Here is a 23,130-nt window from a genome sequence, read left to right on the forward strand (position 1 = left end):
CAAAAAATGTAACTACATGTCACAACAACGTGTAGTGCAAGCTCTGTGATTGGTCGGCTTGGTATCGATGACGAGTCTGGGTGGAACCGAGAGCCGCGCGAATGGCATGAGCGATTGTTTACAAGTGTGGAGTCCCGTAAAGGAGCACCGGATGGAAAGTTTTGTTTTGTGTTTACCTCATAGTTAAAGTTGTTGCACGTCCGCCGGTTCCTGCCTCAAAATGAGCGAGTTTGAGCCACTTGTACATCCCGAAAGTGTTCAGGAAACGCAAAAAAGCAGCGAATAATCTCGACACAGAGGAACATTTACACTTCACTGCCAACTAGCGTTTCGGAAGTGTTAATGCAGACCAACAGAGACAGCGTGCAGAAGTATAAATGACCAGCTACGCGCGTTGCATGCGCCGTGGGTTACGCCGGTTACTTGACGCAGAAGTATAAATCAGGCTTTAGACTTTGCACCTAGATTGTTAAAATAGAGGCCATTATCTTTAAAACAAATGCTAAAACAAAGAACAATTAAACATACAAAACTGCAAAAAAAATATTTTCAACTATTAATTTATAACACAAGTCTAGTTAAATTCTTGCTTATCAAATTGGATGAACATCACCATAAACAGATGGCGTAAAGTACTAAAAGGCTTTCATTTGATTTGCATTCAGACATTTATTTAATTTAAGCAACTCTTGGTAACCCTCTTATGCAAACAAAAAGCTGTCGCCACTTGATGCACAATGCAAAACGTGAGTCCTGAAGCAGAAGCAGATGCTCAAAACGGTGTCTAGATTTGTCCATCTCATGTTGTTGAAGATGCACAGATATAACTGCAGGCAAACTGGTGTACATGCACTAAAGCCAAAACAAGTCATATGCAGGATGACATCTGTGTTACACAAGGAAAAAGCTAGAAATGAGCAATTCCATGCAAATGGAAACCTTGCCGAGAAAACATTTTCACCAAAAAAAGACAACTCTTTCTACTTTTTTTAATGTAAGCATGTTTTTGGCAGTACTGCAAAATACTCAAAAATGTATGGCAATGTTTTCAAACAATTATATTTGATTTACCAAAGTAAATCATTGGGAAAAGTGTCAGAAGGTGGATTTCTCTGGTGAATCATCTGTTGATCTGCATCAATCATCACAAATACTGCAGAAGACCTACTGGAACCAGCATTGAGCCATGACTCTCACAGAAATCAGTCAAGTTTGGTGAAGGAGAAATCATGGTTTGGGGTTACATTCAGTATGGGGGCGTGCGAGAGATCTGCAGAGTGGATGATCAACATCAACAGCCTGAGGTATAAATTCATTTGTGCTCCTTCTCATGCTAATAAAGCAAAGAAGGTCAAAGTGCTCCAGGATTGGCCAGCCCAGTCACCCGATATCAGCATTATTAAGCATGTCTAGGGTAAGATGAAGGCGGAGGGATTAAAGATGAATCCAACTCTTGATGAACTCTGGGAGTCCTGCAACGCTTTCTTTGCCATTCCAGATGACTTTATTAATTAGTGATTTGAGTCAGTGCAGAGATGTATGGATGCAGTCCTCCAAGCTCATGATGGAGTCAGACACAATATTCATTCTGTCTCCACTGCAGCAGGACTTTATATTCTATACTGGACATTATTTCTGTTCAGTAATAAGCAGAGTCAGATCTTACTGTCCTGATAAAATCATTCAAAATCAAGGCATGATCAGATTTCATTTTGTCAAATAAGCATCATCTAGAGCAGGGGTCACCAACCCTGTTCCCGGAGAGCTACCTTCCTGCAGAATTCAGTCCCAACCCATATCAAATACACCTGAACCAATTAATAGTACCTAAAGCAGCACTTAATAATTACAAACAGATGTGTCTGGTCAGGGTTGCAACTAAAATCTGCAGGAAGGTAGCTCTCCAGGAACAGGGTTGGTGACCCCTGATCTAGAGGCCTTCGCCTTTCATATAAACCTCTTCTGATATCAAATGATCAGCTAGAAGTCGAGTTACTATTTGATGTTCCTTAAACTTGGATAGGTAACAAGACTTTTGTCAGGTAGTATCAAGAGCCAACTGTTTACTCATGTTTCCCACCGCAAGCGAAAGCAGTGCATGCGCAGCGCGTATGGAGAGCAGAAGCAGCACACAGGCGTTTGCCTTTCACACCAGCGGCGCACAGCTCTTCGGCAGAGATCAATCTATCTCTGTCTCTTCTATCTAGTTACATATCTCTCTCTTTATATACAAATACACTTTTCTTTTTTTACTTTTTATCTGCACCAAGGCCTGCGGCAAACTCCTCCGATGCTGTTTCTTTAACCTGCAAGTCTTTATTTTAGACATTATATAGATCATACTGTACTGTCTGCTTCCCAAGCTCTATGAGGAGTGTCATTCATGTCTGGTGCACTCAGAAGACAATCGCCTGTGATATCATGTCAGTTGGTTTTTGATTGTCAGGTTGCTGTAGGCCGAGATGTAATAATATTTATTAGGGGTGTAATGATTTATCATGGTACGATTTATTGCGATGCAAAAATGTCACAATATCAGGGCTCGAAATTGCGACCATTTTGGTCGCATATGCGCCCGAAATTTTATCTATGCGACCTTGAAATATATTTGGGAGCATTTCTGCAAGTGTTTAAAATTGTAGTGTGCGACCACTTTTTACTGCAAAATGTTCAGCACATGCGCGGATTCGGGAGACATTCACGCAGAATGCATCTCTAAGCTTTTTGTCTGCACTTGAAACGCGAAACGCAGCGCTAGGAAATGGTTTAAAACAGTTGTCATGTCAACTTGCTTCAGTAAACAAATCCAAGTCCGTGATGCTTGCCCCGCCTTTGCGCTCTTCTTATTGGCCCACCACTGCTCTAGCACTGAACGCGAATGATTGGTTAATATCAGCTGTCAATCACTCAGTGCCTTCTGGCTTCGGATGACAGAGAGCTACTACCGCGAAAAACTAAAGCGCTGAAGATGAGAATGAAGATAACATAACACTTGACAGATTTTGTTTTAGAAACCATGGCATCTACAGTTGCAAATAATGACACATCTTACTAGTTATACCGCTAACACGTTAATTCAAGCAGTGCGTGCAGGGCCGGTGAGCGCTCCGTGTAAGCTTTGGTCACTCAGTTATGTTATAAAAATCTATTTTCTTGTGTTAACGGGATTTTGTTATGACATATTTTCCTCACGCTTGCATATAATGTTATATATGATTTTTTTTTGCATTTTTTTGTATTTTTTCAAATACAATCAATATGTTTGTATAAAACTTGTAGTAACGGTGCTCATAATTGGTGGGTGCGACTAAATTTTGGCTGATGCGCCTACATTTTTTAAGTTAGGAGCACCGGTGCTACCAGGCAAAAAGGTTAATTTCGAGCCCTGCAATATGCATCGTGGCGTTATGGCGGTTTTATTACGATATGACGTCCGTTTTCTCTTAGTAGTTGAGCTGTTTGCACGTGAGCTACGTTCCACCTGCTGTCGCAGGTGAGTTCAGATTGCTTGATCTAGCAGCAGAAGTAACGTTAGCAGACCAATGGCACGTTTCCACTGAGTGGTACGGTACGGTTTGGTTTGGTACGCATTTATGGCCGTTTCCACTGTTAACCGAACCGTACCACTTTTTCGGCACCCTTTTGAAAGGGTCCCAAATAGGAGAAAAGGTACCAAAAGGTGGAGCTACACGTGCAGCTGAACGCTGATTTTTTACAGAGATACGTCACGAGCCCGTGGAGCTACACAGAACGTAAACAAAGGAACCGCCATGTTTTTTTAAATACAAAGCCGAGACATTACATGGAAATACTACATGCATATAATAACCAGCCATGGATGACCCGGGCTCAAACAAACCTTGCTGTCGTCTCTGTGAACAGACACAAAGCCAAGAAGAAAAAATCTGCCGTGTCCTGTAGTTGTTTAACGAGCCAACATGACAAAACAGTGACACAGCAAAGACGAACTGCTGCTCTTGCTGTTTTCAAAAGACACAAATGAAGGTGCAGCTGTTTATCTGCATTGCAGACAACAATATCCAAATCCATATCCACAGACAACCATATCCATGCTGGCACATAAAACCTGAGGATGTTCCATATTGAATCTAGTTTCGTTATGTAACTATTTATAGTATAGTAAATATTTATATCTATTTTTTTTACTGAGGATTTGCACCATGTTTATTTGGACTTTGGCACATTATTTATTATTTTCTTATTTTTTTATTTGTTCATTGTACAAGTAGACACATTCTCTCACCTCAGCGGTCAAGATTAAGTCCTGAAAATCTCAACATGCTTACATTTCTTCATCACAACCTAGACTGAAAAAAACAACGCTTTAAATACATGTTTACAGCCATAAACTTGGTATTGCACTTTTGGTCTCCCATTTATCCTGCTTATAAGGAAGGACAGTTTAAGTTTATTTTTGTCTAATCTTAAAAGACCTTGCTTGTTTATTCCTTCTAATTTAATTTTTTAAAATGGGAGATTTTTCAGTTTATTTTTATAAAAGACTTCTATAGTTCTATTAAAATGGTTCTTTCAAAAGTTTGTTGAAATAAAACCTTTGTTCAGTCAGAAAACGTGTTCTTATTCTTTTCAGGGTCTTTGCTATGAGAATTACTATTTAATACCGTATACTGCGAAACCGTCAAACCGTGGTATTGTTTTAGACGATTATCATACCGTAAAAAATTCATACCGTTACAACCCTAGTATAAAGCGTCTGTTTTGTGAGAAGTGCTGCTCATTATGATATGCGAACGACCCGTACAGCTTTACTGTAGACATTTATTCGAGCGAGCATGACGTCGACTGAAACTTTGTCATACACCACGCCCACCAAAAAGGTACCCTTTGTGGTGGAAACGCAAGCCTGATAAAGGTGACCCGTACCGACCCGAACCGTACTGTACCAGTCAGTGGAAACAATGCACAAGATGAGAGTAGTTGAAATAGAGGATGGCGCATGACGTCTGGCAACATTTCGGTTGTACAGTCATTGCTTTAGACTCGTCCGCTTTTTGACACGCATACTGGGTCAAACATAGCCGAAGTTTTAAAGTCTTCACAGTGATTTACATACTTTGCTCAGCGACATGGATACCTCCTAATGGTGTTGAAAGAGTCACATACTGTATTTATAAGGTACAATTCACCCAAAAATATCATTCTGTCTTCATATAATGACGTGTTTACGGCCGAAAAATCACACATGACGCTGAGCTGTTACTACAGAGGGTGGACTACTTAATGATAGACGTGCGCGTCTACTTCAGTGAACAGAACCTGCAAAGATTGTGAGTAACAGGTAATAAAGTTGTAAATAACATTCAGTTTGTGGCACAGAGTGATCGTTTAGGAGGTGGGAAGTATGAACAGCACTTAGCAGTGGAAATGAAACCGAAAGCGTGCACATCATTTAAATAATCATATCGAATTTTAGAGTTATGATTACCACAAGCATTAACCCTTTTGAGTACAGAGGGACACAAAAATGCACATCAACATGATACACTTGATCGTGTACACTACATCGTGCCCAACATGAAGACAGTCATCCATAAAAACCTCTCAGACAGATACACAGAAGTTCAGGATTATCTTATAGAACTGCTGACTACTTGGAAATAGGGCTGCTCGATTATGGGAAAAATCATAATTGTGATTATTTTGGTCATAATTGTAATCACGATGATTTAAAACGATTATCAGTTGAAGTCAAAATTATTCGCCCTTCTGTGAATTTATTTTTATTTATAAATATTTCCCAAATTATGTTTAACAAAGGTTTTTTTTTTTACAGTATTTACTATAATATTTTTTCTTCTGGAGAAAGGCTTATTTGTTTTGTTTCAGATAGAATTAAAGCAGGTTTGAATATTTTGAAACCTATTTTAATAGCTCAATATTATTAGCCCCTTCAAGCAATATATATGTTTGATTGTCTGCAGAAGAAACTACTGATATACAATGACTTGTCTATTTACCATGATTAAGCCTTTGAATGTCACTTTAAGCTGAGCATCTTGAAAAACATCTAGTAAAATATAGTGTGCTGTCATCATAGCAAAGATAAAAGAAATCAGTTATTAGAAATGAGTTATTAAATCTGTTATGTTTAAACTGTGCTTTAAGCATCTTCACTGTAATTTTGATTTTATTATTGATTATTGATAAAAACAGTCGGCAGCAGCAGAAATACCGTACGCTGTCACTTTAAAGGGCCATGAAACCCCCTCGTTTCAGCAGTGTGTTTTCACACCTCTACTTTGGAAAAAGTCATAAAAGTGGGCGTGTCCAGCTCTGTTTAGGGGGGAGTGTCGGAGGAAGAAAAGCGGCTTGGTGTGGGAGTGTCTATTTGGGCGCGCTGAATTTCAGAGTCAAAACACACACACACAGCGGACAATGTGACTGTGTTTACATGGACATCTGTAGTCGAATTTTTAAATGGTGGACTTTAACTGCAGTTTGGCTCTTTCATTCAGGGAATTCATTAATGTCCCTCCCGACAAACGTGACATTTGATTCGAGGATCTGCTCTAAGCGTGTATTTTTATGCAATGTTTGATACCGCACGGCGAATGAGAAAAAAAAAAACTCAGCATTTCCTGGAAACTTAGATGCACACGGCAGGTAGCGTCAGAAAGCCGCGTGTGTTATTCCGGTCACAAAATCCAACACGAGGTTATAGTTTGGTTGTAACTGTTAGTGCTAACTATTGCACTCGGTGCAATAGTTTGTTTAATATGAATAAAATACGAACTGAATAAACAAAGAGCACTGGTCACTCACTTACCAAATCTGTAGAGACAGACAATCACCAGCAACTAGAGCCACGTCTTTATTTAGAGGAGACTACAATCCGGATCTCAGCGTTTGCAGATGAGAACAGCTCTCAGGTAAACAATAATCCTCCTTAGACACGTAAGTTATTGTTGTCGCACGTCGCGTACACTGTTAATCCACACGTGACTCCAGCTGAGCTCTCACAGAGAGAAAATGAAAACAAAACTTCACTGCAGCAAACTATAAAAGCAACACTTCACGCTTGTTTTGCCAACACAACGTGGCGTCTCTGTCATCTAAACACTGTGACAGTAATGAATATTAATGAAGTTGCACAATAGAGCGCGCTGATTGGTTTGAACCAAGCCTTACTCATGCATTAATGCATCACACTGTAAGGCGTAATAAGACACACTCTGGCTCAGACGCCCAGTCTGCACGCTGGAATACGCGCTATTATCTCATGACCGTGACGCAGCTTCAAAAATCCGTTTCAGACAGGAAGTACGAATTTGCTTGAAATAATGCAAAAACAACCAATTTACACTTTTTAGTGAAATATAGGTGTCCTAATAGTGTTTTTAGCAGTGTGGGACACATATACGACTGTCAACAGCTCAAAACATGTGTTTTGGTGTTTCGTGACCCTTTAAGAATAGTGCGGCTCTGATATGGTTTCTCTTTCACGTGTCTTTTGATTCTCAACTTGTTTGTTTATTAAACAAATGAGGGTTAATATAAATAGTCACTAAACACCGCGCTCTGACACAAGTGTGCATGTATTTGACCATTAAAGCGCTCACATTAAGATCGCGTTAGATGTGTGTGTGCTCTGCTGTCTGAGGCTAAGCGCGGCGCGCGCGCAAACACACACACGCTACCTGTCCGAGGCTAAGCACGGCGCGCACACACAACAGCACATGCTCTTTTGCGCTTTTAAAAATATGAATAATGTGCATCCCGTGCTGCAAAAGTTACATTACAGCACAAGCTTTTAGTCATTTTCACGTGGAACTGAGCTTTGCAGAGGCAGAGTTTTCACACGTGTACAACTGGAAAGGGGGCGGTACGTGATGGAATAATCGTTAATCTCGATTAATGGTTTTTCATAATCGTTAAAAGCCAAAATTTAAATCGAAATCGGATTTTCGATTAATTGCACAGCCCTACTTGGAAATGTAGATTTATTTTTATTTTTTGCACACACAAAAAACCAAGCAAAGCCTTAAGCACTTACTGTTAAATTCAATTGAATAGAAAGCTATTATTATTATTTTTGCACCTTTACTTAAATTGATCCTTAATTTTGTCTCTGTCATTTCAATAATATTTTATAAAAAGTTTTAAAATTGTTTTATTTTCCAGAGACAGGCCTATTTAACTTATTTTCTTAAAGAAGGTTTAGTTTAAATGAAAAGTTGAAACAAAAGAAATACATAAAAAAATGTTTACTTGGTAATTTAAAAAACATTTTTTTAATAAAATGAGCATTTCAATTTTTATTCCAAATATCGTGATACATATCGAATCGTGAACATTATATCGTGAGCTGAGTGTATCGTTACACCCCTAATATTTATACAATATTAAAATGATATTTATACATGATCAAACTAGTGTTACTGTCTCTGCTTCAGTTATGTCCAGTGGTGGAGTAACAGCTCATGCAAAGGATGATACGGACAAAAGTAATCAATGCAGGCCCTTCTTTTACTTATTTTCGTGTTGTCAGGTTCACAGTGCAAACAGCTCGCAGGTGGAATAACCTGAGTGAACATAAAGCCGAATAAAGCTTTCTTCCTCTGCTTCAGCTGCACAGCACACAGCGAGCTCACATCATCCAGCATGCATGTCGAACTACACTACCCACAATACACTACACTATACAACTCCCATAAATAGCAGTCTTAAAGCGACCCCTCTCCTGCAACATTAGTGTGCAACTTAAGCAAAACTGACAATAAAATTGTTTTACATTTGGTTTTGTAGTTCAGGCTTAAATAAATGTTTGTTGCAGTTTTTAATCGTTTAAGTTCATTTGATTGACGATATATAAATCAGTTGATATTAGTAATGTATTTATTGGGTAAGAGTGCTCCTTTTTTCTGTCATTCAGTGTGTTTCGGTCATTATCAATGCACTGTCACTTTAATTAAGCGCGGCAAAAATAGACCCAGCACCAAAACTATCGTGGCACTGCTGCTTCAGCGACGCTCACGCCTCACTCTGACGCGCTGCTGATGTGTGCGGTATGAAAGCTCTAATCTGTTAACATGGCCGCCGAAAACACACACTCTGCTCACGCATGCGGTGTGAAACAGGCTTTATCCTTTAGATTAGCATTATTTCTTTTGGGTTGAAATTTAATTCACAGAATTTCTACAAAGTGTGTTGTATACTGTAAACTCGCCGACTATTTTGGTCACACCCAAAGCGCATGTTTATTTCCATAATTTAATAAACAGACTGATATATTTCTGATCCCATAACTCTCTGGTCAGGGGTCCGTTCTTCGTACCTCGCTTAAATGATCTAAGATGATTTGGCAGATCCTGGATCTTTTAATCTTGATAACTGATCTCTCGCTAATTTGGTTCTTCAAACAAGTTCGCGAATCAGATTAGAATGTCTGAATAAACTGATCTGAGATCGCTGCGTGTGTTGTGAAGGACAGATCTATCCATCCTCGAAATCATGATCAGCAATGCAACGATTGGCTGACGGCACAGCAGCGTGATGACATCATCTGATTAATATTCAATTATCCATGTGAGCAAAATTACATCAATAGCAGTAACCGGTTTGTTAAATATGACACGCAATAACCTTCCACATTTGTTGTGAGCTGCAGGCTTTACACTTTCATACGTCAAGAGTATTCATCATGTATTTCAATGCAAATCAGTGTATTTAGTTCAACATTTAGAAAAGATTTTCTTTATTATAGTAGCCGTGTTTTAATCAGTGTAAAGAATAACTGGTTGTTTACAAAAGCGTTTTCATATTGGTAAAGGTGTCTGCAACTTTTGTGAAGCATCAAATCACTGGCATATTAACTGTCAAAGCATGCTTATGACTGCATAAATGTATTATTGCTTTAAAAAATAAAACAAAAACTCCATTGTACTAAAGCGATCTAAAGAGTTCATATCAATTGGAGGAAATGTGGAGAAGATTTGGCAAACCACTTTCACATATTTTGGTGTTGCCCAGCCATTCAGTCATATTGGAAGGACGTAAAGCAAGTAATACGTAATATTTTTGGTGATGATGTGGATCTTTCTTTTACAGCAATTTATCTGGGAAATATTGCAGCCAACTTAACGGTAAAAGACAAGTACTTATTAAAAATACTCCTAGCAACCAGTAAGAAAACTGTGACAAAACTGTGTACAACTGGAACCCACTACAAAATCTGAATGGTTGGATATCATATCTAATGTTCAAAATATGGAGAGGATGACTTTTTCTCTAAAACTACAAATGGACAAATACCAGCAATATTGGGAGAAATAGATTGTACTTATGCCTTTACAGAGTGTAATCTGATTTATATATGTATTTGTTCATGTGACCTGTAAGGAAATATGTGACCTGTCAACCGTTCATTTAAGTTCTGGTGTTTTATTGTATCATTTACTTAATTTTATTATTTTTCTTAACCTGCTTTTTGTATTTTTCCCCTTGTTTTATTTATTTATTTATTTTTCTTTTCTCCTTAAAAGAAATAAAAATAAAGTATAAAAAAAAAAAGTTAATATCAATAAGTTTTCTCTTTGCACCACCAGATGGCAGTCTTTGAACTTTAATTTCGAGGGTGCAGATGGCATAAGTTTTATTAATATGTATAACTTTATTTATTTTATTAATAACTATAACTTTATATATATAGTTTAAAAATATGTACCATTTTCCCAAGTGTATATAACTACTACTGTAAGAAAATATCAGAATTCGGAACATACTGTATTATCTTTGCTTGAACTGACCCGATCTAATCCTGTTTATATGAATTGAACCTGCTCCCGACCAGGTTTGAGCTAGCAGAACTGTTGCTATGACAACAACTCTCAGATCAACTTTGAAGAAAGAAACGATCCTGGATCGTGTCCATAGATATATACACTAGATGTCGCCTGGCCTATTGTTGTCTATTGGACGGAATGCGTCAATAGCGCTGCCATCTTGCTACAGGGTTGCGCTCCTTTGAAATGAATGCGGGATCAAGGTACAGTGGAGGACTGTGGCCATCCAAAGCCAGGGATATACACATATACACATATATCTGTGATCGGGAGTTTTCCTGGATGTTAGTATGTAATTTTTTTTTTCTAATTACGAAAATTATAATTTTACATCACTTTTCTACATTGATGGATCAGTGACCGCACGGGCATTCCTGACAAAAAGCTTGTGTTTGTGTGTACAGAAATGTACTATTCACCCTCCCTGTTAAATTTGATCTAATCATGTCCTGGAACACAGCTCCTCTCCTGCTTTCACTTCTCATACTGACGGAGGGAGCAATTAGTTTGTGAATGAATCCCCTGAACGACTCTTTCACTAACGTTAGCCGACAATAATACAAGTTTCTGTCAGCGCAGCATCTCGTTGTCATATTTCTTTTGCATTGTTTGCTGATTTTATTCAACAAAACTAGCATAAGCCGAGTGTTTAGTGTGAGCTGGAGCTGCTTTGCCTTATAGTGAATGCAGTAAGTGACTGGTATCATCAATAACGTGACCTGATTAGCACAAAAGTTCAGAACATACAAAAACAGATAAAAACTTAATATTAGCTATGAAATGTTCTGCCTTTGTACTTTGTTGTCTTTGTTTGCTCGTTACTACACCCGTAGACAGCGCTAAAGTCCCGCATCTTCACGTAATAACACTGTCTTGACTAGTGCAGTTGAATGACATTTGTCCTGGGAGCACTGTACCAATGTGGCGCCGCTATTGACGCATGCTCAGGGCGATATCTAGTGTATATATCTATGGATCGTGTCAAATCGTCAATATCCAAATCCAGCTAACTGAGTAATCCACGTACGAAGAACGGAGCCCAGATGTTTTGAAAAATATAAACAGACATTTTAATGTAATGTGATCATGCGCTCTCTGTGCATTTGTGTTTTTGAGTTTTTACTGTAAATGTCACATCAATAACGCTGGAATTGCTCAGATGCTTCTCTTCTGGCTTTGTAAACTCATAGGTTATGAGGAAAACAGAACACATAGTTTCATCAAAATGAAGATCAAGAAACTAGTGCTCATAATGGTTGTTTTTATAATAAAAGCACTGCTTATTTAGTCTTAAATGTGCAACACATTAGCCTGACCGGCTTAAAACAAGAGCATTAAGCTAATGCTGCAAATGCTAAAGCACTTTTGTCATTAACTTTCTGGTCTGAAGTATGTTATTAAAATATGTCTCGACTATATATTGCCGCCTAAGTGCTTTATCGCTGAGTGGAACTAATGGTGTGTTTAAGTCAAATTGGAAATATAGTTTTAATAAGTTAAATGCTTTCCCAGTTCTGGGTTGCAACTGTAAGGGCATCCGCAGTGTGAAACATACAGCAGGGAAAATAAGTATTGACCGCGTTGTCATGTTTTTACCTGGGAATAATATTTCTAGAGGAGCTGTTGACATGGAATTGAAGCAGACTTTGGTAAAATCTCAAACAATACAAACATAAAAACCTGAAAAGGGAGTTCTGTGAAATAAGAATGAACTACTGAAATGTATTTAATGCTTCATACTGTATTAAAGGCTATTGTTTTTGCTGACGGCAGCTTAACCATGCCTCTCATATGGAGAATGAAGCCTCATGCATTGCTCAGGTGTGAGTTTCTCAAAGATAAAAATTCCGCAAGCACAACGATGACGTCACATTCGCCGTGCGCACTGCGTTTAATAACACAAAGCTGACTGGCTATTGCAAGTTGACCATTTTGTAGTTGTAATACCGCAAATTACAATACGACTAGTGAAATAAAGAACTACAACGCCTCGAAAACCTAGCAACAACAACCAAAAAGAATTCAAATGAGCATTAGATGTAGCGTTACATGGACATCGGAAAAATAAGACCTGCCCAGGTGAAAAAAATATATAATTAAATGCAATTAAAATACACTTAAATGAAATATTAAGACCTAGAGCAGCGAATTTAAGACTTTTTAAGGCCTTAAAATTCAATTTTTAAATTTGAGACTTTTGCTCTTCAGCGTTTGGACTTTCAGTAATGATTTTAAAGCACACTGAACTGAGCTAAACTGAACTGAGCTGAACTTAAACATTAAAAACTGAACTACCCTGATCCAGTTACTCTGACCATTTATGTGAAGCTGCTTTGACACAGTCTACATTGTAAAAGCGCTAAATAAAGCTGGATTTAAATGAACCTTTAAAGACTTTAAAACCCAGCGGAAACCCTGACAATTAGCAGGAGTAGTAGAAGTACATTTTCCCAAAAGTTGTACTTAAGTACACTTAATGTGAATGCAATATTATCACTAACACTTAAATAGATGTTGAGTGTGGTAATTTTAAGTTTACATTAAACTGACTTTATTAAAAATCTATTAGTAATGTATTGGTGTAGAAGTACATTTTCCCAAAACACTTTTAATACAGTATTTAGCACTTTTTTTTTTTTTTACAATTTGTATATTCTTTTAATATATTACTATTATACTTTAAATTAGTCTTAAATATATTTAAATGTTTAATAGTAGGGTTCAGGTGTGTTACTAGTTGTAACTAAATATATTTTTTAAAATAGAGATATAGTATGTTAAAAGCACATTTTAGTTCAATTTCAGGGTGTCTCAAAATAGCACAGTTGACACTTAGATGGCATTAAGTTTATCTTAACATATACTTAATACTATCTTTTATTACATTAAGTACAAAATTAGTGTGCGAAAATAGAGCACTTTTAGTACATTACTGAAAAATGTACTAAGTACACTTAAATAAAGAGCATTTTAGTGCACTTTTTTTTACCTGGGTGTGCAAAAATATAGAGCATCGAATTTAAGACTTTTTAAGGCCTTAAAATTCGATTCTTAAATTTGAGACTTTTGCTCTTCAGTGTTTGGACTTTCAGTAATGATTTTAAAGCACACTGAACTGAGCTGAACTTAAACACTAAACATTAAAACCTAATTTAACTGAACTACCCTGATCCAGTTACTGACCATTTATGTGAAGCTGCTTTGACACAATCTACATTGTAAAAGCGCTATACAAATAAAGCTGAATTAAATTGAACTTTTAAAGACTTTAAAACCCAGCGGAAACCCTGACAATGAGCAGAAATTTCTTTATAAAAATACATTATAAAATACTATATAAAAATATATAATTAAATGCAATTAAAATACACTTAAACACCCGCAGATACATTTTTAGTACATTGTTATTTTTTGTGTTAAATAAAAGTTTGCTGGTTTTGCACTATAAATATGCTAATTAAAAGTATGTTTATACTTCAGTAGGACTTTAGTACACTTGACAAAAGTATACTAAATACCAGAAATACTTAAATAAATGTTTAGTGTACTACAATAAAGTACACTACAGAAAAAACATCCAAAAAAGTTTTATTAGTGTGTTTTTTTAATGCTTTAAACATTAGTTGATTTTACTACACTGTTTACATACTAATCCTAAGTTTAAAATAAGTTAATATATAAAAAAATCTATTAGTAATGTATTGTAGTAGAAGTACATTTTCCCAAAAGTTGTACTTAAGTACACTTAATGTGAATGCAACATTATCACTAACACTTAAATTGATTTTGTGTGTGGTAATTTTAAGTTTACATTAAATTGACTTTATTAAAAATCTATTAGTAATGTATTGTTGTAGAAGTACATTTTCCCAAAATACGTTTAATACAGTATTCTTTTTTATTTGTATATTCTTTTAATATATTACTATTATACTTCAAATTAGTCTTAAATATATTTAAATGTTTAATAGTAGGGTTCAGGTGTATTTCTAGTTGTAACTAAATATATCTTTTTGAAAATACAGATATAGTATGTTAAAAGCACATTTTAGTTCAATTTCAGGGTGTCTCAATAGCACAGTTGAGTACACTTAGATGGCTTTAAGTTTATCTTAACATATACTTAATACTATCTTTTATTACATTAAGTACAAAATTAGTGTGCGAAAATAGAGCACTTTTAGTACATTACTGAAAAGTGTACCAAGTATACTTAAATTAAGTGCATTTTAATGCACTTTTTTTTACCTGGGTGTGCAAAAATATTAAGACCTAGAGCAGCGAATTTAAGACTTTTTAAGGCCTTAAAATTCGATTTTTAAATTTGAGACTTTTCCTCTTCAGTGTTTGGACATTCAGTAATGATTTTAAAGCACACTGAACTGAGCTAAACTGAACTGAACTGAACTTAAACATTAAAAACTGAACTACCCTGTTCCAGTTACTATGACCATTTATATGAAGCTGCTTTGACACAATCTACATTGTAAAAGCGCTATACAAATAAAGCTGAATTAAATTGAACTTTTAAAGACTTTAAGACCCAGCGGAAACCCTGACAATGAGCAGAAATTTCTTTATAAGAATACATGATAAAATACTACATACTTTAAGATATACTAAAGTAAAATGTACTTAATTTACTGTAGTATTCTTATGTTTCAACGGCTAACTGCAGCACAGGCTACTCTACATTCATTTTCCTTCGGCTTAGTCCGTTTAATCATCAAGGGAAACCAGAGCGAAATGAACCGCCAACTTATCGATCAAATGCAACGGATGCGCTTTCAGCTGCAACCCAGCACTGGGAAACACCCATACACGCTCACATTCAAACACATACACTACAGCCAGCTTACTCAATCCCCCATACTGCATGTGTTTGGACTGTGGGGGAAACCGGAGCACCCGGAGAAAACGCACACCAACACGGGGAGAACATGCAATATCCGCATAGAAATGCCAAATGAACCAGCTGGGACTCGAACCAGCGACCTTCTTGCTGTGAGGCGACAGTGCTAACCACTTAGCCACCGTGTCGCCCCAATTTATTAATCATAACGTTAATCTACCACAATAAACCAGGGAGTTTTCCTTTCCATTGTTTCTCTTGCATTTAAGTTTAAAAAACAACTGTAGTGAGGAGACGAGAACTAAAGCAAATGCTTTGATATCAATCTGCATAAGTGTGCACACAGCGGCTATGCTCATTTGTTTTTGAAGCTCTTTTAAAAGCATCTTCAGCAAAACAGCTGCCTATTTAACAAAGCGTATACAAAAGACGTGAACCGTGAGCAATGCAAGCCTTTTTTTTTCCTTTACAGAATGCAGGAGTTTTGCAGCCCATAATCCTCATACCGACAATCGTATCTAAAGCCTTTATTTAATAGCTTGGGGGAATGTGTCTTTTGGATTGTGATATGTAATTGAAAAGCCGTTTTAACAGCTATTTTAATTACATTTCCTTTAGGGTGACTTTTGACATTCTGTCCAGGGACTACAGATGAAAAGTGGCCTTCGGCTAATTCAGGTACATTTACAGAAATGTTTTAATAATGTGCAACGTCCCTGTAGACTAAAATAAAATAAAATAAGAGCTCTTAGAATTGCTCCTTTACAGTATTTTAAACAATGTGAACACTATTTTATTTCATTAGGTTGTTTTTATCAGGTGTTTTTTCTTTCTTTCTTGGATTTAATACGCAATATAGTTTATTTTTCATTTCTATTTTTGTGAAAACTTTATGATTTGGGATTTTATTTTTAGGTCTTTAAAGGGTCACGAAACACCAAAACACATGTTTTGAGCTGTTGACAGTGGTATATGTGTCCCACACTGCTATAAACACTATTAGGACACCTATATTTCACTAAAAAGTGTAAATTGGTTGTTTTTGCGTTATTTCAAGCAAATTCGTACTTCCGGTTTGAAACGAATTTTTGAAGCTGCGTCACGGTCATCACATAATAGCGCGTATTCCAGCGTGCAGACTGGGCGTCTGTGCCAGAGTGAGTCTTATTACGTCTTACAGTGTGCTGCATTAATGCACGAGTAAGACTTGGTTCAAACCAATCAGCGCGCTCTATTGTGCAACTTCATTAATATTCATTACTGTCACAGTGTTTAGATGACAGAGACGCCACGTTGTGTTGGCAAAACAAGCGTGAAGTGTTGCTTTTATAGTTTGCTGCAGTGAAGTTTTGTTTTCATTTTCTTTCCGTGAGAGCTCAGACTCACGTGTGGATTAACAGTGTACGCGACGCTCGACAACAATATTTTACGTGTCTAAGGAGGAACATTGTTTACCTGAGAGCTGTTCTCATCTGCAAACGCTGAGATCCGGATTCGCTTGTAGTCTTCTCTTAATAAAGACGCGGCTCTAGTTGCTGGTGATTGTCCTGTCTCTACAGATTTGGTGAGTGAGTGACCAGTGCTCTTTGTTTATTCAGTTTGTTCGTATCGAACTAAGTTAACTATTGCACTGAGTGTAAACATGTTAGCACCACAACCAAACTGTAATCTCGTGTAGGGTTTTCACCACATTTTGTGACCAGAATAACACACGCGGCTTTCTGACACTACCTGCCGTGTGCATCTAAGTTTCCGGGAAATGCAGAGGTTTTTTTCTCTCAATCTCATTCTCTCAGATTTGTAGGCTGTCTTGCTCGCACAAGCTTTTACAACTCTGCCCACACATTTTCTATAGGATTAAGATCAGTGCTTTGTGATGGCCACTCCAAAACATTCACTCTGCTGGCCTTAAAGCACATTTGAACTCATTTGCTTATGGTCATGGTCTGTTTGGAAGATTCTTTTGTGGCCAAGTTGTAATTTCCTGGCTGATATCTTGAGATGTTGCTTCAGTATTTCTCCATAATGTTCTTTCTTCATGATGCCATCTATGCTGTGAAGTGGACCAGTCCCTCCTGCAGCAAAACAGCCCCACAACATGATGCTGCCGCCCCCATACTTCACAGTTGGGATGGTGTTCCTAGGCTTGTAAGCTTTAGGCTTTTTCATGTTAATTATGACCAAACAGTTCAATCTTAGCTCCATCAGAGCACAGGACATGTCTCCAATATTAGTGTTTTCCCAGTGTAGTTTAGCAAATTGTAATCTGGCTTTGTTGTTGATTCTGGCTTGTTGATTTTCCCATGTTGTCACAGAAGGAAGCAGTGTGTTTGAGCCTTTCCTTCAATACTATTCTACAGTTGTGCCTCATATTAACTCAAATGTTGTCAATTAGCCAATCAGAACCTTCCAGAACACTGACATCATCATCTGAGCTTTTCCAGAGGCAGAATAATCTTATTGTATGTAAACTTGACTTTCAATAAAAGTTATAACAATTTCTCAAACAATATCTCTCTCATTATTCTGCTATTAATCAGAAAAGCGTCCAAGGTCGCTCTGGCCGCCCTGGTGACAACGCTGTCTGCGCTTCAGCTCTGGGAGCGAGAGCGTCAAAACTCGCTACATTGATCTCGTATTTAAAGGAGCCGATGCAACATATCAGTTACATTCCTGCATAAAACATGTTTCTAGCGTGAAAATGTTGCGCACCTCTTATCAAATTCATATAACAATGGAAGATCAGGTTGCATGTGGTGTGGCTTTGCTCTATCCAATATGTGTCCATATGTCTGAAATATCCTGAAGCAGCTATACTGTTTTGTACTGTCACATCGCGTGAGATTCCCACTTTTTAAAGATAAATATATATATAACATTAATGCACATCAGTAACTCGCCAGTAACTTATTTAATGCATGTTCCTGTAAGAAAACATTGTAAATAATTGGAAATCCGGCGACCGCAATCATCAAACTCTTGGGAACAACTGTGGTCGGAACCAAAGTTCACAGGTCTGTGTTCTCTGAACTCCTATCAAGCGGTGGACGTCTTCATTCTGATTGCTTGCCGCCGAACCGCGTCACAGCTCATTACCATAAAGTTGACTTGAAAATAAATGACTTCCGGCTACTTTGACGCTCTCGCCGCTTTCGGTGTGAACGTACGGTAACTTACCTTACCTAAAAGAGACAGATGTTAATGTGACTAAACGGTTTCTTTTTCAAATGCTTATGTGCCTTTTTATACAGTGTATATAAACTTCTGGTTTCAGCTGTATATATATATATAAAATATATATATATATATATATATATATATATATATATATATATATATATATATATATATATATATATATATATTAAGGGTGGAGCCGAACCCGAATACGGTATTCGGAAAGGCACGAATAGCGTGTTTTTACGAATACTTATTTCGAACAAATACTTGAAAAATTATTTGTATTCGGGAGCAAGAAAAACACTATATCAAAAAGCAGCGTTTCCTCATGAGACCACAGTGCATGCCCGCGTGAGTGAGTGAGTGAGAGAGAGAGAGAGAGAGAGAGAGAGAGAGAGAGAGAGAGAGAGAGAGCGAGAGAGAGAGAGAGAGAGAGAGCGAGCGAGTGAGACGCTCAGTCGGAGGGCGGGGCGGAGGTGTCTGGCACAATCTTCTCCACAGATACAGACAGAGAAGGCTCGGCTGAGCGAAAAAAATTCTTATCTGCATCACTATTTTTGTTAAATAGATTTTTGTACCTTAATTGGGTTCCAGATGCAGTTTATAAACTTGTAGCGGAGTTTGATCGGGATCGGGAAGTTCATCCGGGTGCTCTGTTTACGCAACGTTAGCTCTGTTAGCGCGGTAATTTAGACAATAGACTGTTGATAGAGTAACATTAACGTTCGTTTATAAAGGTTAAAATGATGCTTGTGCAGTTGTGTCGAATAGTATGCACTTATGGGAGTTATACGGTATGTCTGCATTACTGTCTTTTGCAGACAGCAAGATATATGCTATAGGCTAGTTAACCTTAGCATAGCTTCCCGTCACTTTTTATTAACTTGAAACTCCTCAAATACATTTGGGCACCCGAATAGAAAAAGAGTGAGACTGCTTCTGAGCCATATCTTGGTCCTCCACCAGTCAAAAAAAAAAAAAAACATGTTCTTTGTGGAAGAATTTTACAGTCAGTGGTGCTGCAGATAAAACAAACTGATACTGTAACGTTATAATGTGTGCAAAAGTGAAATCGGCAGAGATATTAAACATCTGTCAACATCTCCTATGCATAATCATTCATTTCTTTTCGGCTAAGTTCCTTTATCAATCTGGGGTTGCCACAGTGGAATGAACCACCAATTTATCCAGCATATGATTTACGCAGTGGCTGCCCTTCCAGCTGCTACCCAGCACTGGGAAACATCCATACACTCTTTCACACACACACAATAGGGACAATTTAGCTTACCCAATTCACCTGTATTGCATGTGTTTGGACTGTGGGGGAAACCGGAGCACCCGGAGGAAACCCACGCCAACATGGGGAGAACCCAGTCATGGCTCGAACCAGCAACCTACTTGCTGTGAGGCGACAGTGGTACTCACTGTGCCACTGCGCAACCTTCTATGTAATGTATTATCACATGCACTAAAAGCATCCTCTCCTGATACTGTCTGTGAACCCCCCACAAGCATCAATCCCCTCAATCAGCACAGCTATGTTCTGCTAAATCCTCCACAAGCACCAAACCATCAACACAGCCACATTCTGCCCCAGCAAGTCAGTTTCAAACATAAAAAACAAAAAAACAAACAAACTTTGTGTCTGTTTTGTGGCAGGCAGATGACAATAGCAGGGCTGTATCTTTTAGTATTATATAGAATACTTTTGTTCTGCCAGATCTCCCAGGCAGGGTTTATTTAGATTTATTTAGTTAATATTAGTTTTTGGAATTCTGTGCATTGGAAAGAAGTTCTTTCAGAAGAAGAACAGTTTTTTTAAATATTATTTGTTTTTATTCTGTCTATTCAGTGTCCTTCAACAAGAACGGTGGTGGTGGGGTTCATAATATTCACAATGGTATTTTATTAGTTGTTGGTTTAACCATGGATGAGATAATGGCTTCTATGTTATTTTCTTTTCAATGACATTTCTTGTCACATGTTCAAAAACAACAACCAATATTGCATGTCTATAATTTATATAATGGGTATAATTAAACAATACTTTCACTATAATGTAAATTAGAAGTGTAATAGAAAAAATATATATTTTTGCGCCATTTTGAATTTTACTCGAATACAAATACAAATACTTTTCCCCCCTCAACAAATACAAATACAAATACAAATACCGGCTGCTCCGCACATCCCTAATATATATATATATATATATATATATATATATATATATATATATATATATATATATATATATATATATATATATATATTTATTATTATTATTTTTTAAATAAACTGCATGTTAAAATATATATTTAAAGTGGAACATTCATCATTTTAATGTAAATTTAAATACAATAAATTCACAAACACGGTGGCTCAGTGGTTAGCACTGTGGCCTCACAGCAAGAAGGTTACTGGTTCGAGTCCCGGCTGGCTCAGTTGTCATTTTTATGTGGAGTTTGCATGTTCTTCCCATGTTAGCGCGGGCTGGCACAGTCCAAACACACGCACTATAGGGGAATTGATGAACTAAATTGGTCCTATTGTGTAAGTGTGTGTATGTGTGTATAGGTGTTACCCAGTACTGGGTTGCAGCTGGAATGGCATCCGCTGTGTAAAACATATGCTGTAATAGCTGGCGGTTAATTCTGCTGTGGCAACCCCTGATGAATAAAGGAACTAAGCCGAAGGAAAATGAATGAATGAAATTCACAAATAAAAAACAACCAAGAATGAATGAACGCACCTCGTATCTGATGATATGCTTAGGTTTTTTCTCAATAAGTATGCCAACTATTGGGTAAAAATGTCAACTACACAATAAGTAAATGGGTATAGCTTGTTATTTTTCATATTCAGATTGAACCCTAGATAAAAATAAATAAATATATAAAATCAAATACACTATATGAAACAAACAGATAATTTAAGTTGGCTTACACATAAATAAATGATGGTGCATTGTTCACTGCTACGCAGATTCATTTCTACGTAGTGTAGCAGCTGACTGGCTGTTCCAAGCAAGATTATTTCAACTCAAATCAATATTTCATGTCCATATCGGCAAATAACTGTGCAATAAGCATGATAATATAGTCAGTAACCCTTTCCACTGTGATATACAGTCATCCTGTCATGGTTTTACTTTGCAATAACAACCAAATGACATGCAATCGCCTATATCATCGAGTTACACTGCAGCCACTGTCCATTGGCATCCGTGTCAATCTATGTAAATTAACCAATTTGCTTTTTGAAAAAGTTGAACAGCATTAAAATATTACCACTAGAAAAATAAAATACTATAGTAATAGTAAACATAAGTGTTTTAGCCATAATAAAGTACTCGAATAAATCTGTATACTATCCCAGAAGTACACTACAGTATGTACTGCATTTGGGTATCCATTCACTTCAGTTAAAACTATACACTCAATCACAAAGTGTTGCAAATAAGCTATTTAATACTCAACCTAATCAATGTACAATAATTGGTTAAATATGGTTAATTGTTAAATATTATCACCTGAAAAAATAGTAAACACTAGTCTTTTTTACCCACACTAACTTTACCCAAAATTGTTTTCTACAACCATACATCACAGATTACTGTAGTAAAACCAAAGGTATACAACAGAATGTATCAGATTATCAGTCCACTTTAGTTAAAACTACAGTATACTCATTAACAAAGTTCTATAAACCTATAATAAGCTATATATAGTGTAATACCTATATAGTGCTTCTATTCATGCCAGTCCAGACAACATTCCTCCGCGTCAATCTATGCACGTTAACTAGTCCGCATTAACTGGGGAAATACTTGAACGTCGTTAAAATATTATCACAAAATACTATGGTAAATAGCGTGTTTTTAACCATAATAAATTACTCGAAAAAATCCGTTGTCGTTTGTCGGTAGTCGCCATCATAATACAAGCAGCATACATTAGGTTAATGTAAACAAATTACCAGTGATCTACGACCTTACACCACATATTCTGTAGTGTAGCTACAGTTTGGTTTTACTACAGTAATGTATTCGGTTATCAGTTCACTTTAGATAAACTACAGTATACTCAATAAGTGTTGTAAACCTTATAATAATACGCTATATGTAATACATTCAATTTAATATGGTGTCTTTATTGATGCGGGATTTTAACGCGCGCGCACAGACAAAATTTCCAGTTTCATCCGCGTCAATGTACATTAACTAGTCCGCTTTCAACTGAGGGTAAAAGTTAAACGTCGTTAAAATGCTAT

General features: G+C 37.0%; 1 protein-coding gene across 3 annotated transcripts in view; it reads right to left on the minus strand.

Moving 5' to 3' along the window:
- The window catches only part of slitrk5b (SLIT and NTRK-like family, member 5b), a 140,474-nt gene that overhangs the window by 5,085 nt on the left and 112,259 nt on the right, over positions 1 to 23,130 (minus strand). The window lies entirely within an intron of this gene.

Source organism: Danio rerio, chromosome 9 (genome assembly GCF_049306965.1).
Source record: "Danio rerio strain Tuebingen ecotype United States chromosome 9, GRCz12tu, whole genome shotgun sequence".
NCBI classification, from domain to species: Eukaryota; Metazoa; Chordata; class Actinopteri; order Cypriniformes; family Danionidae; genus Danio; species Danio rerio.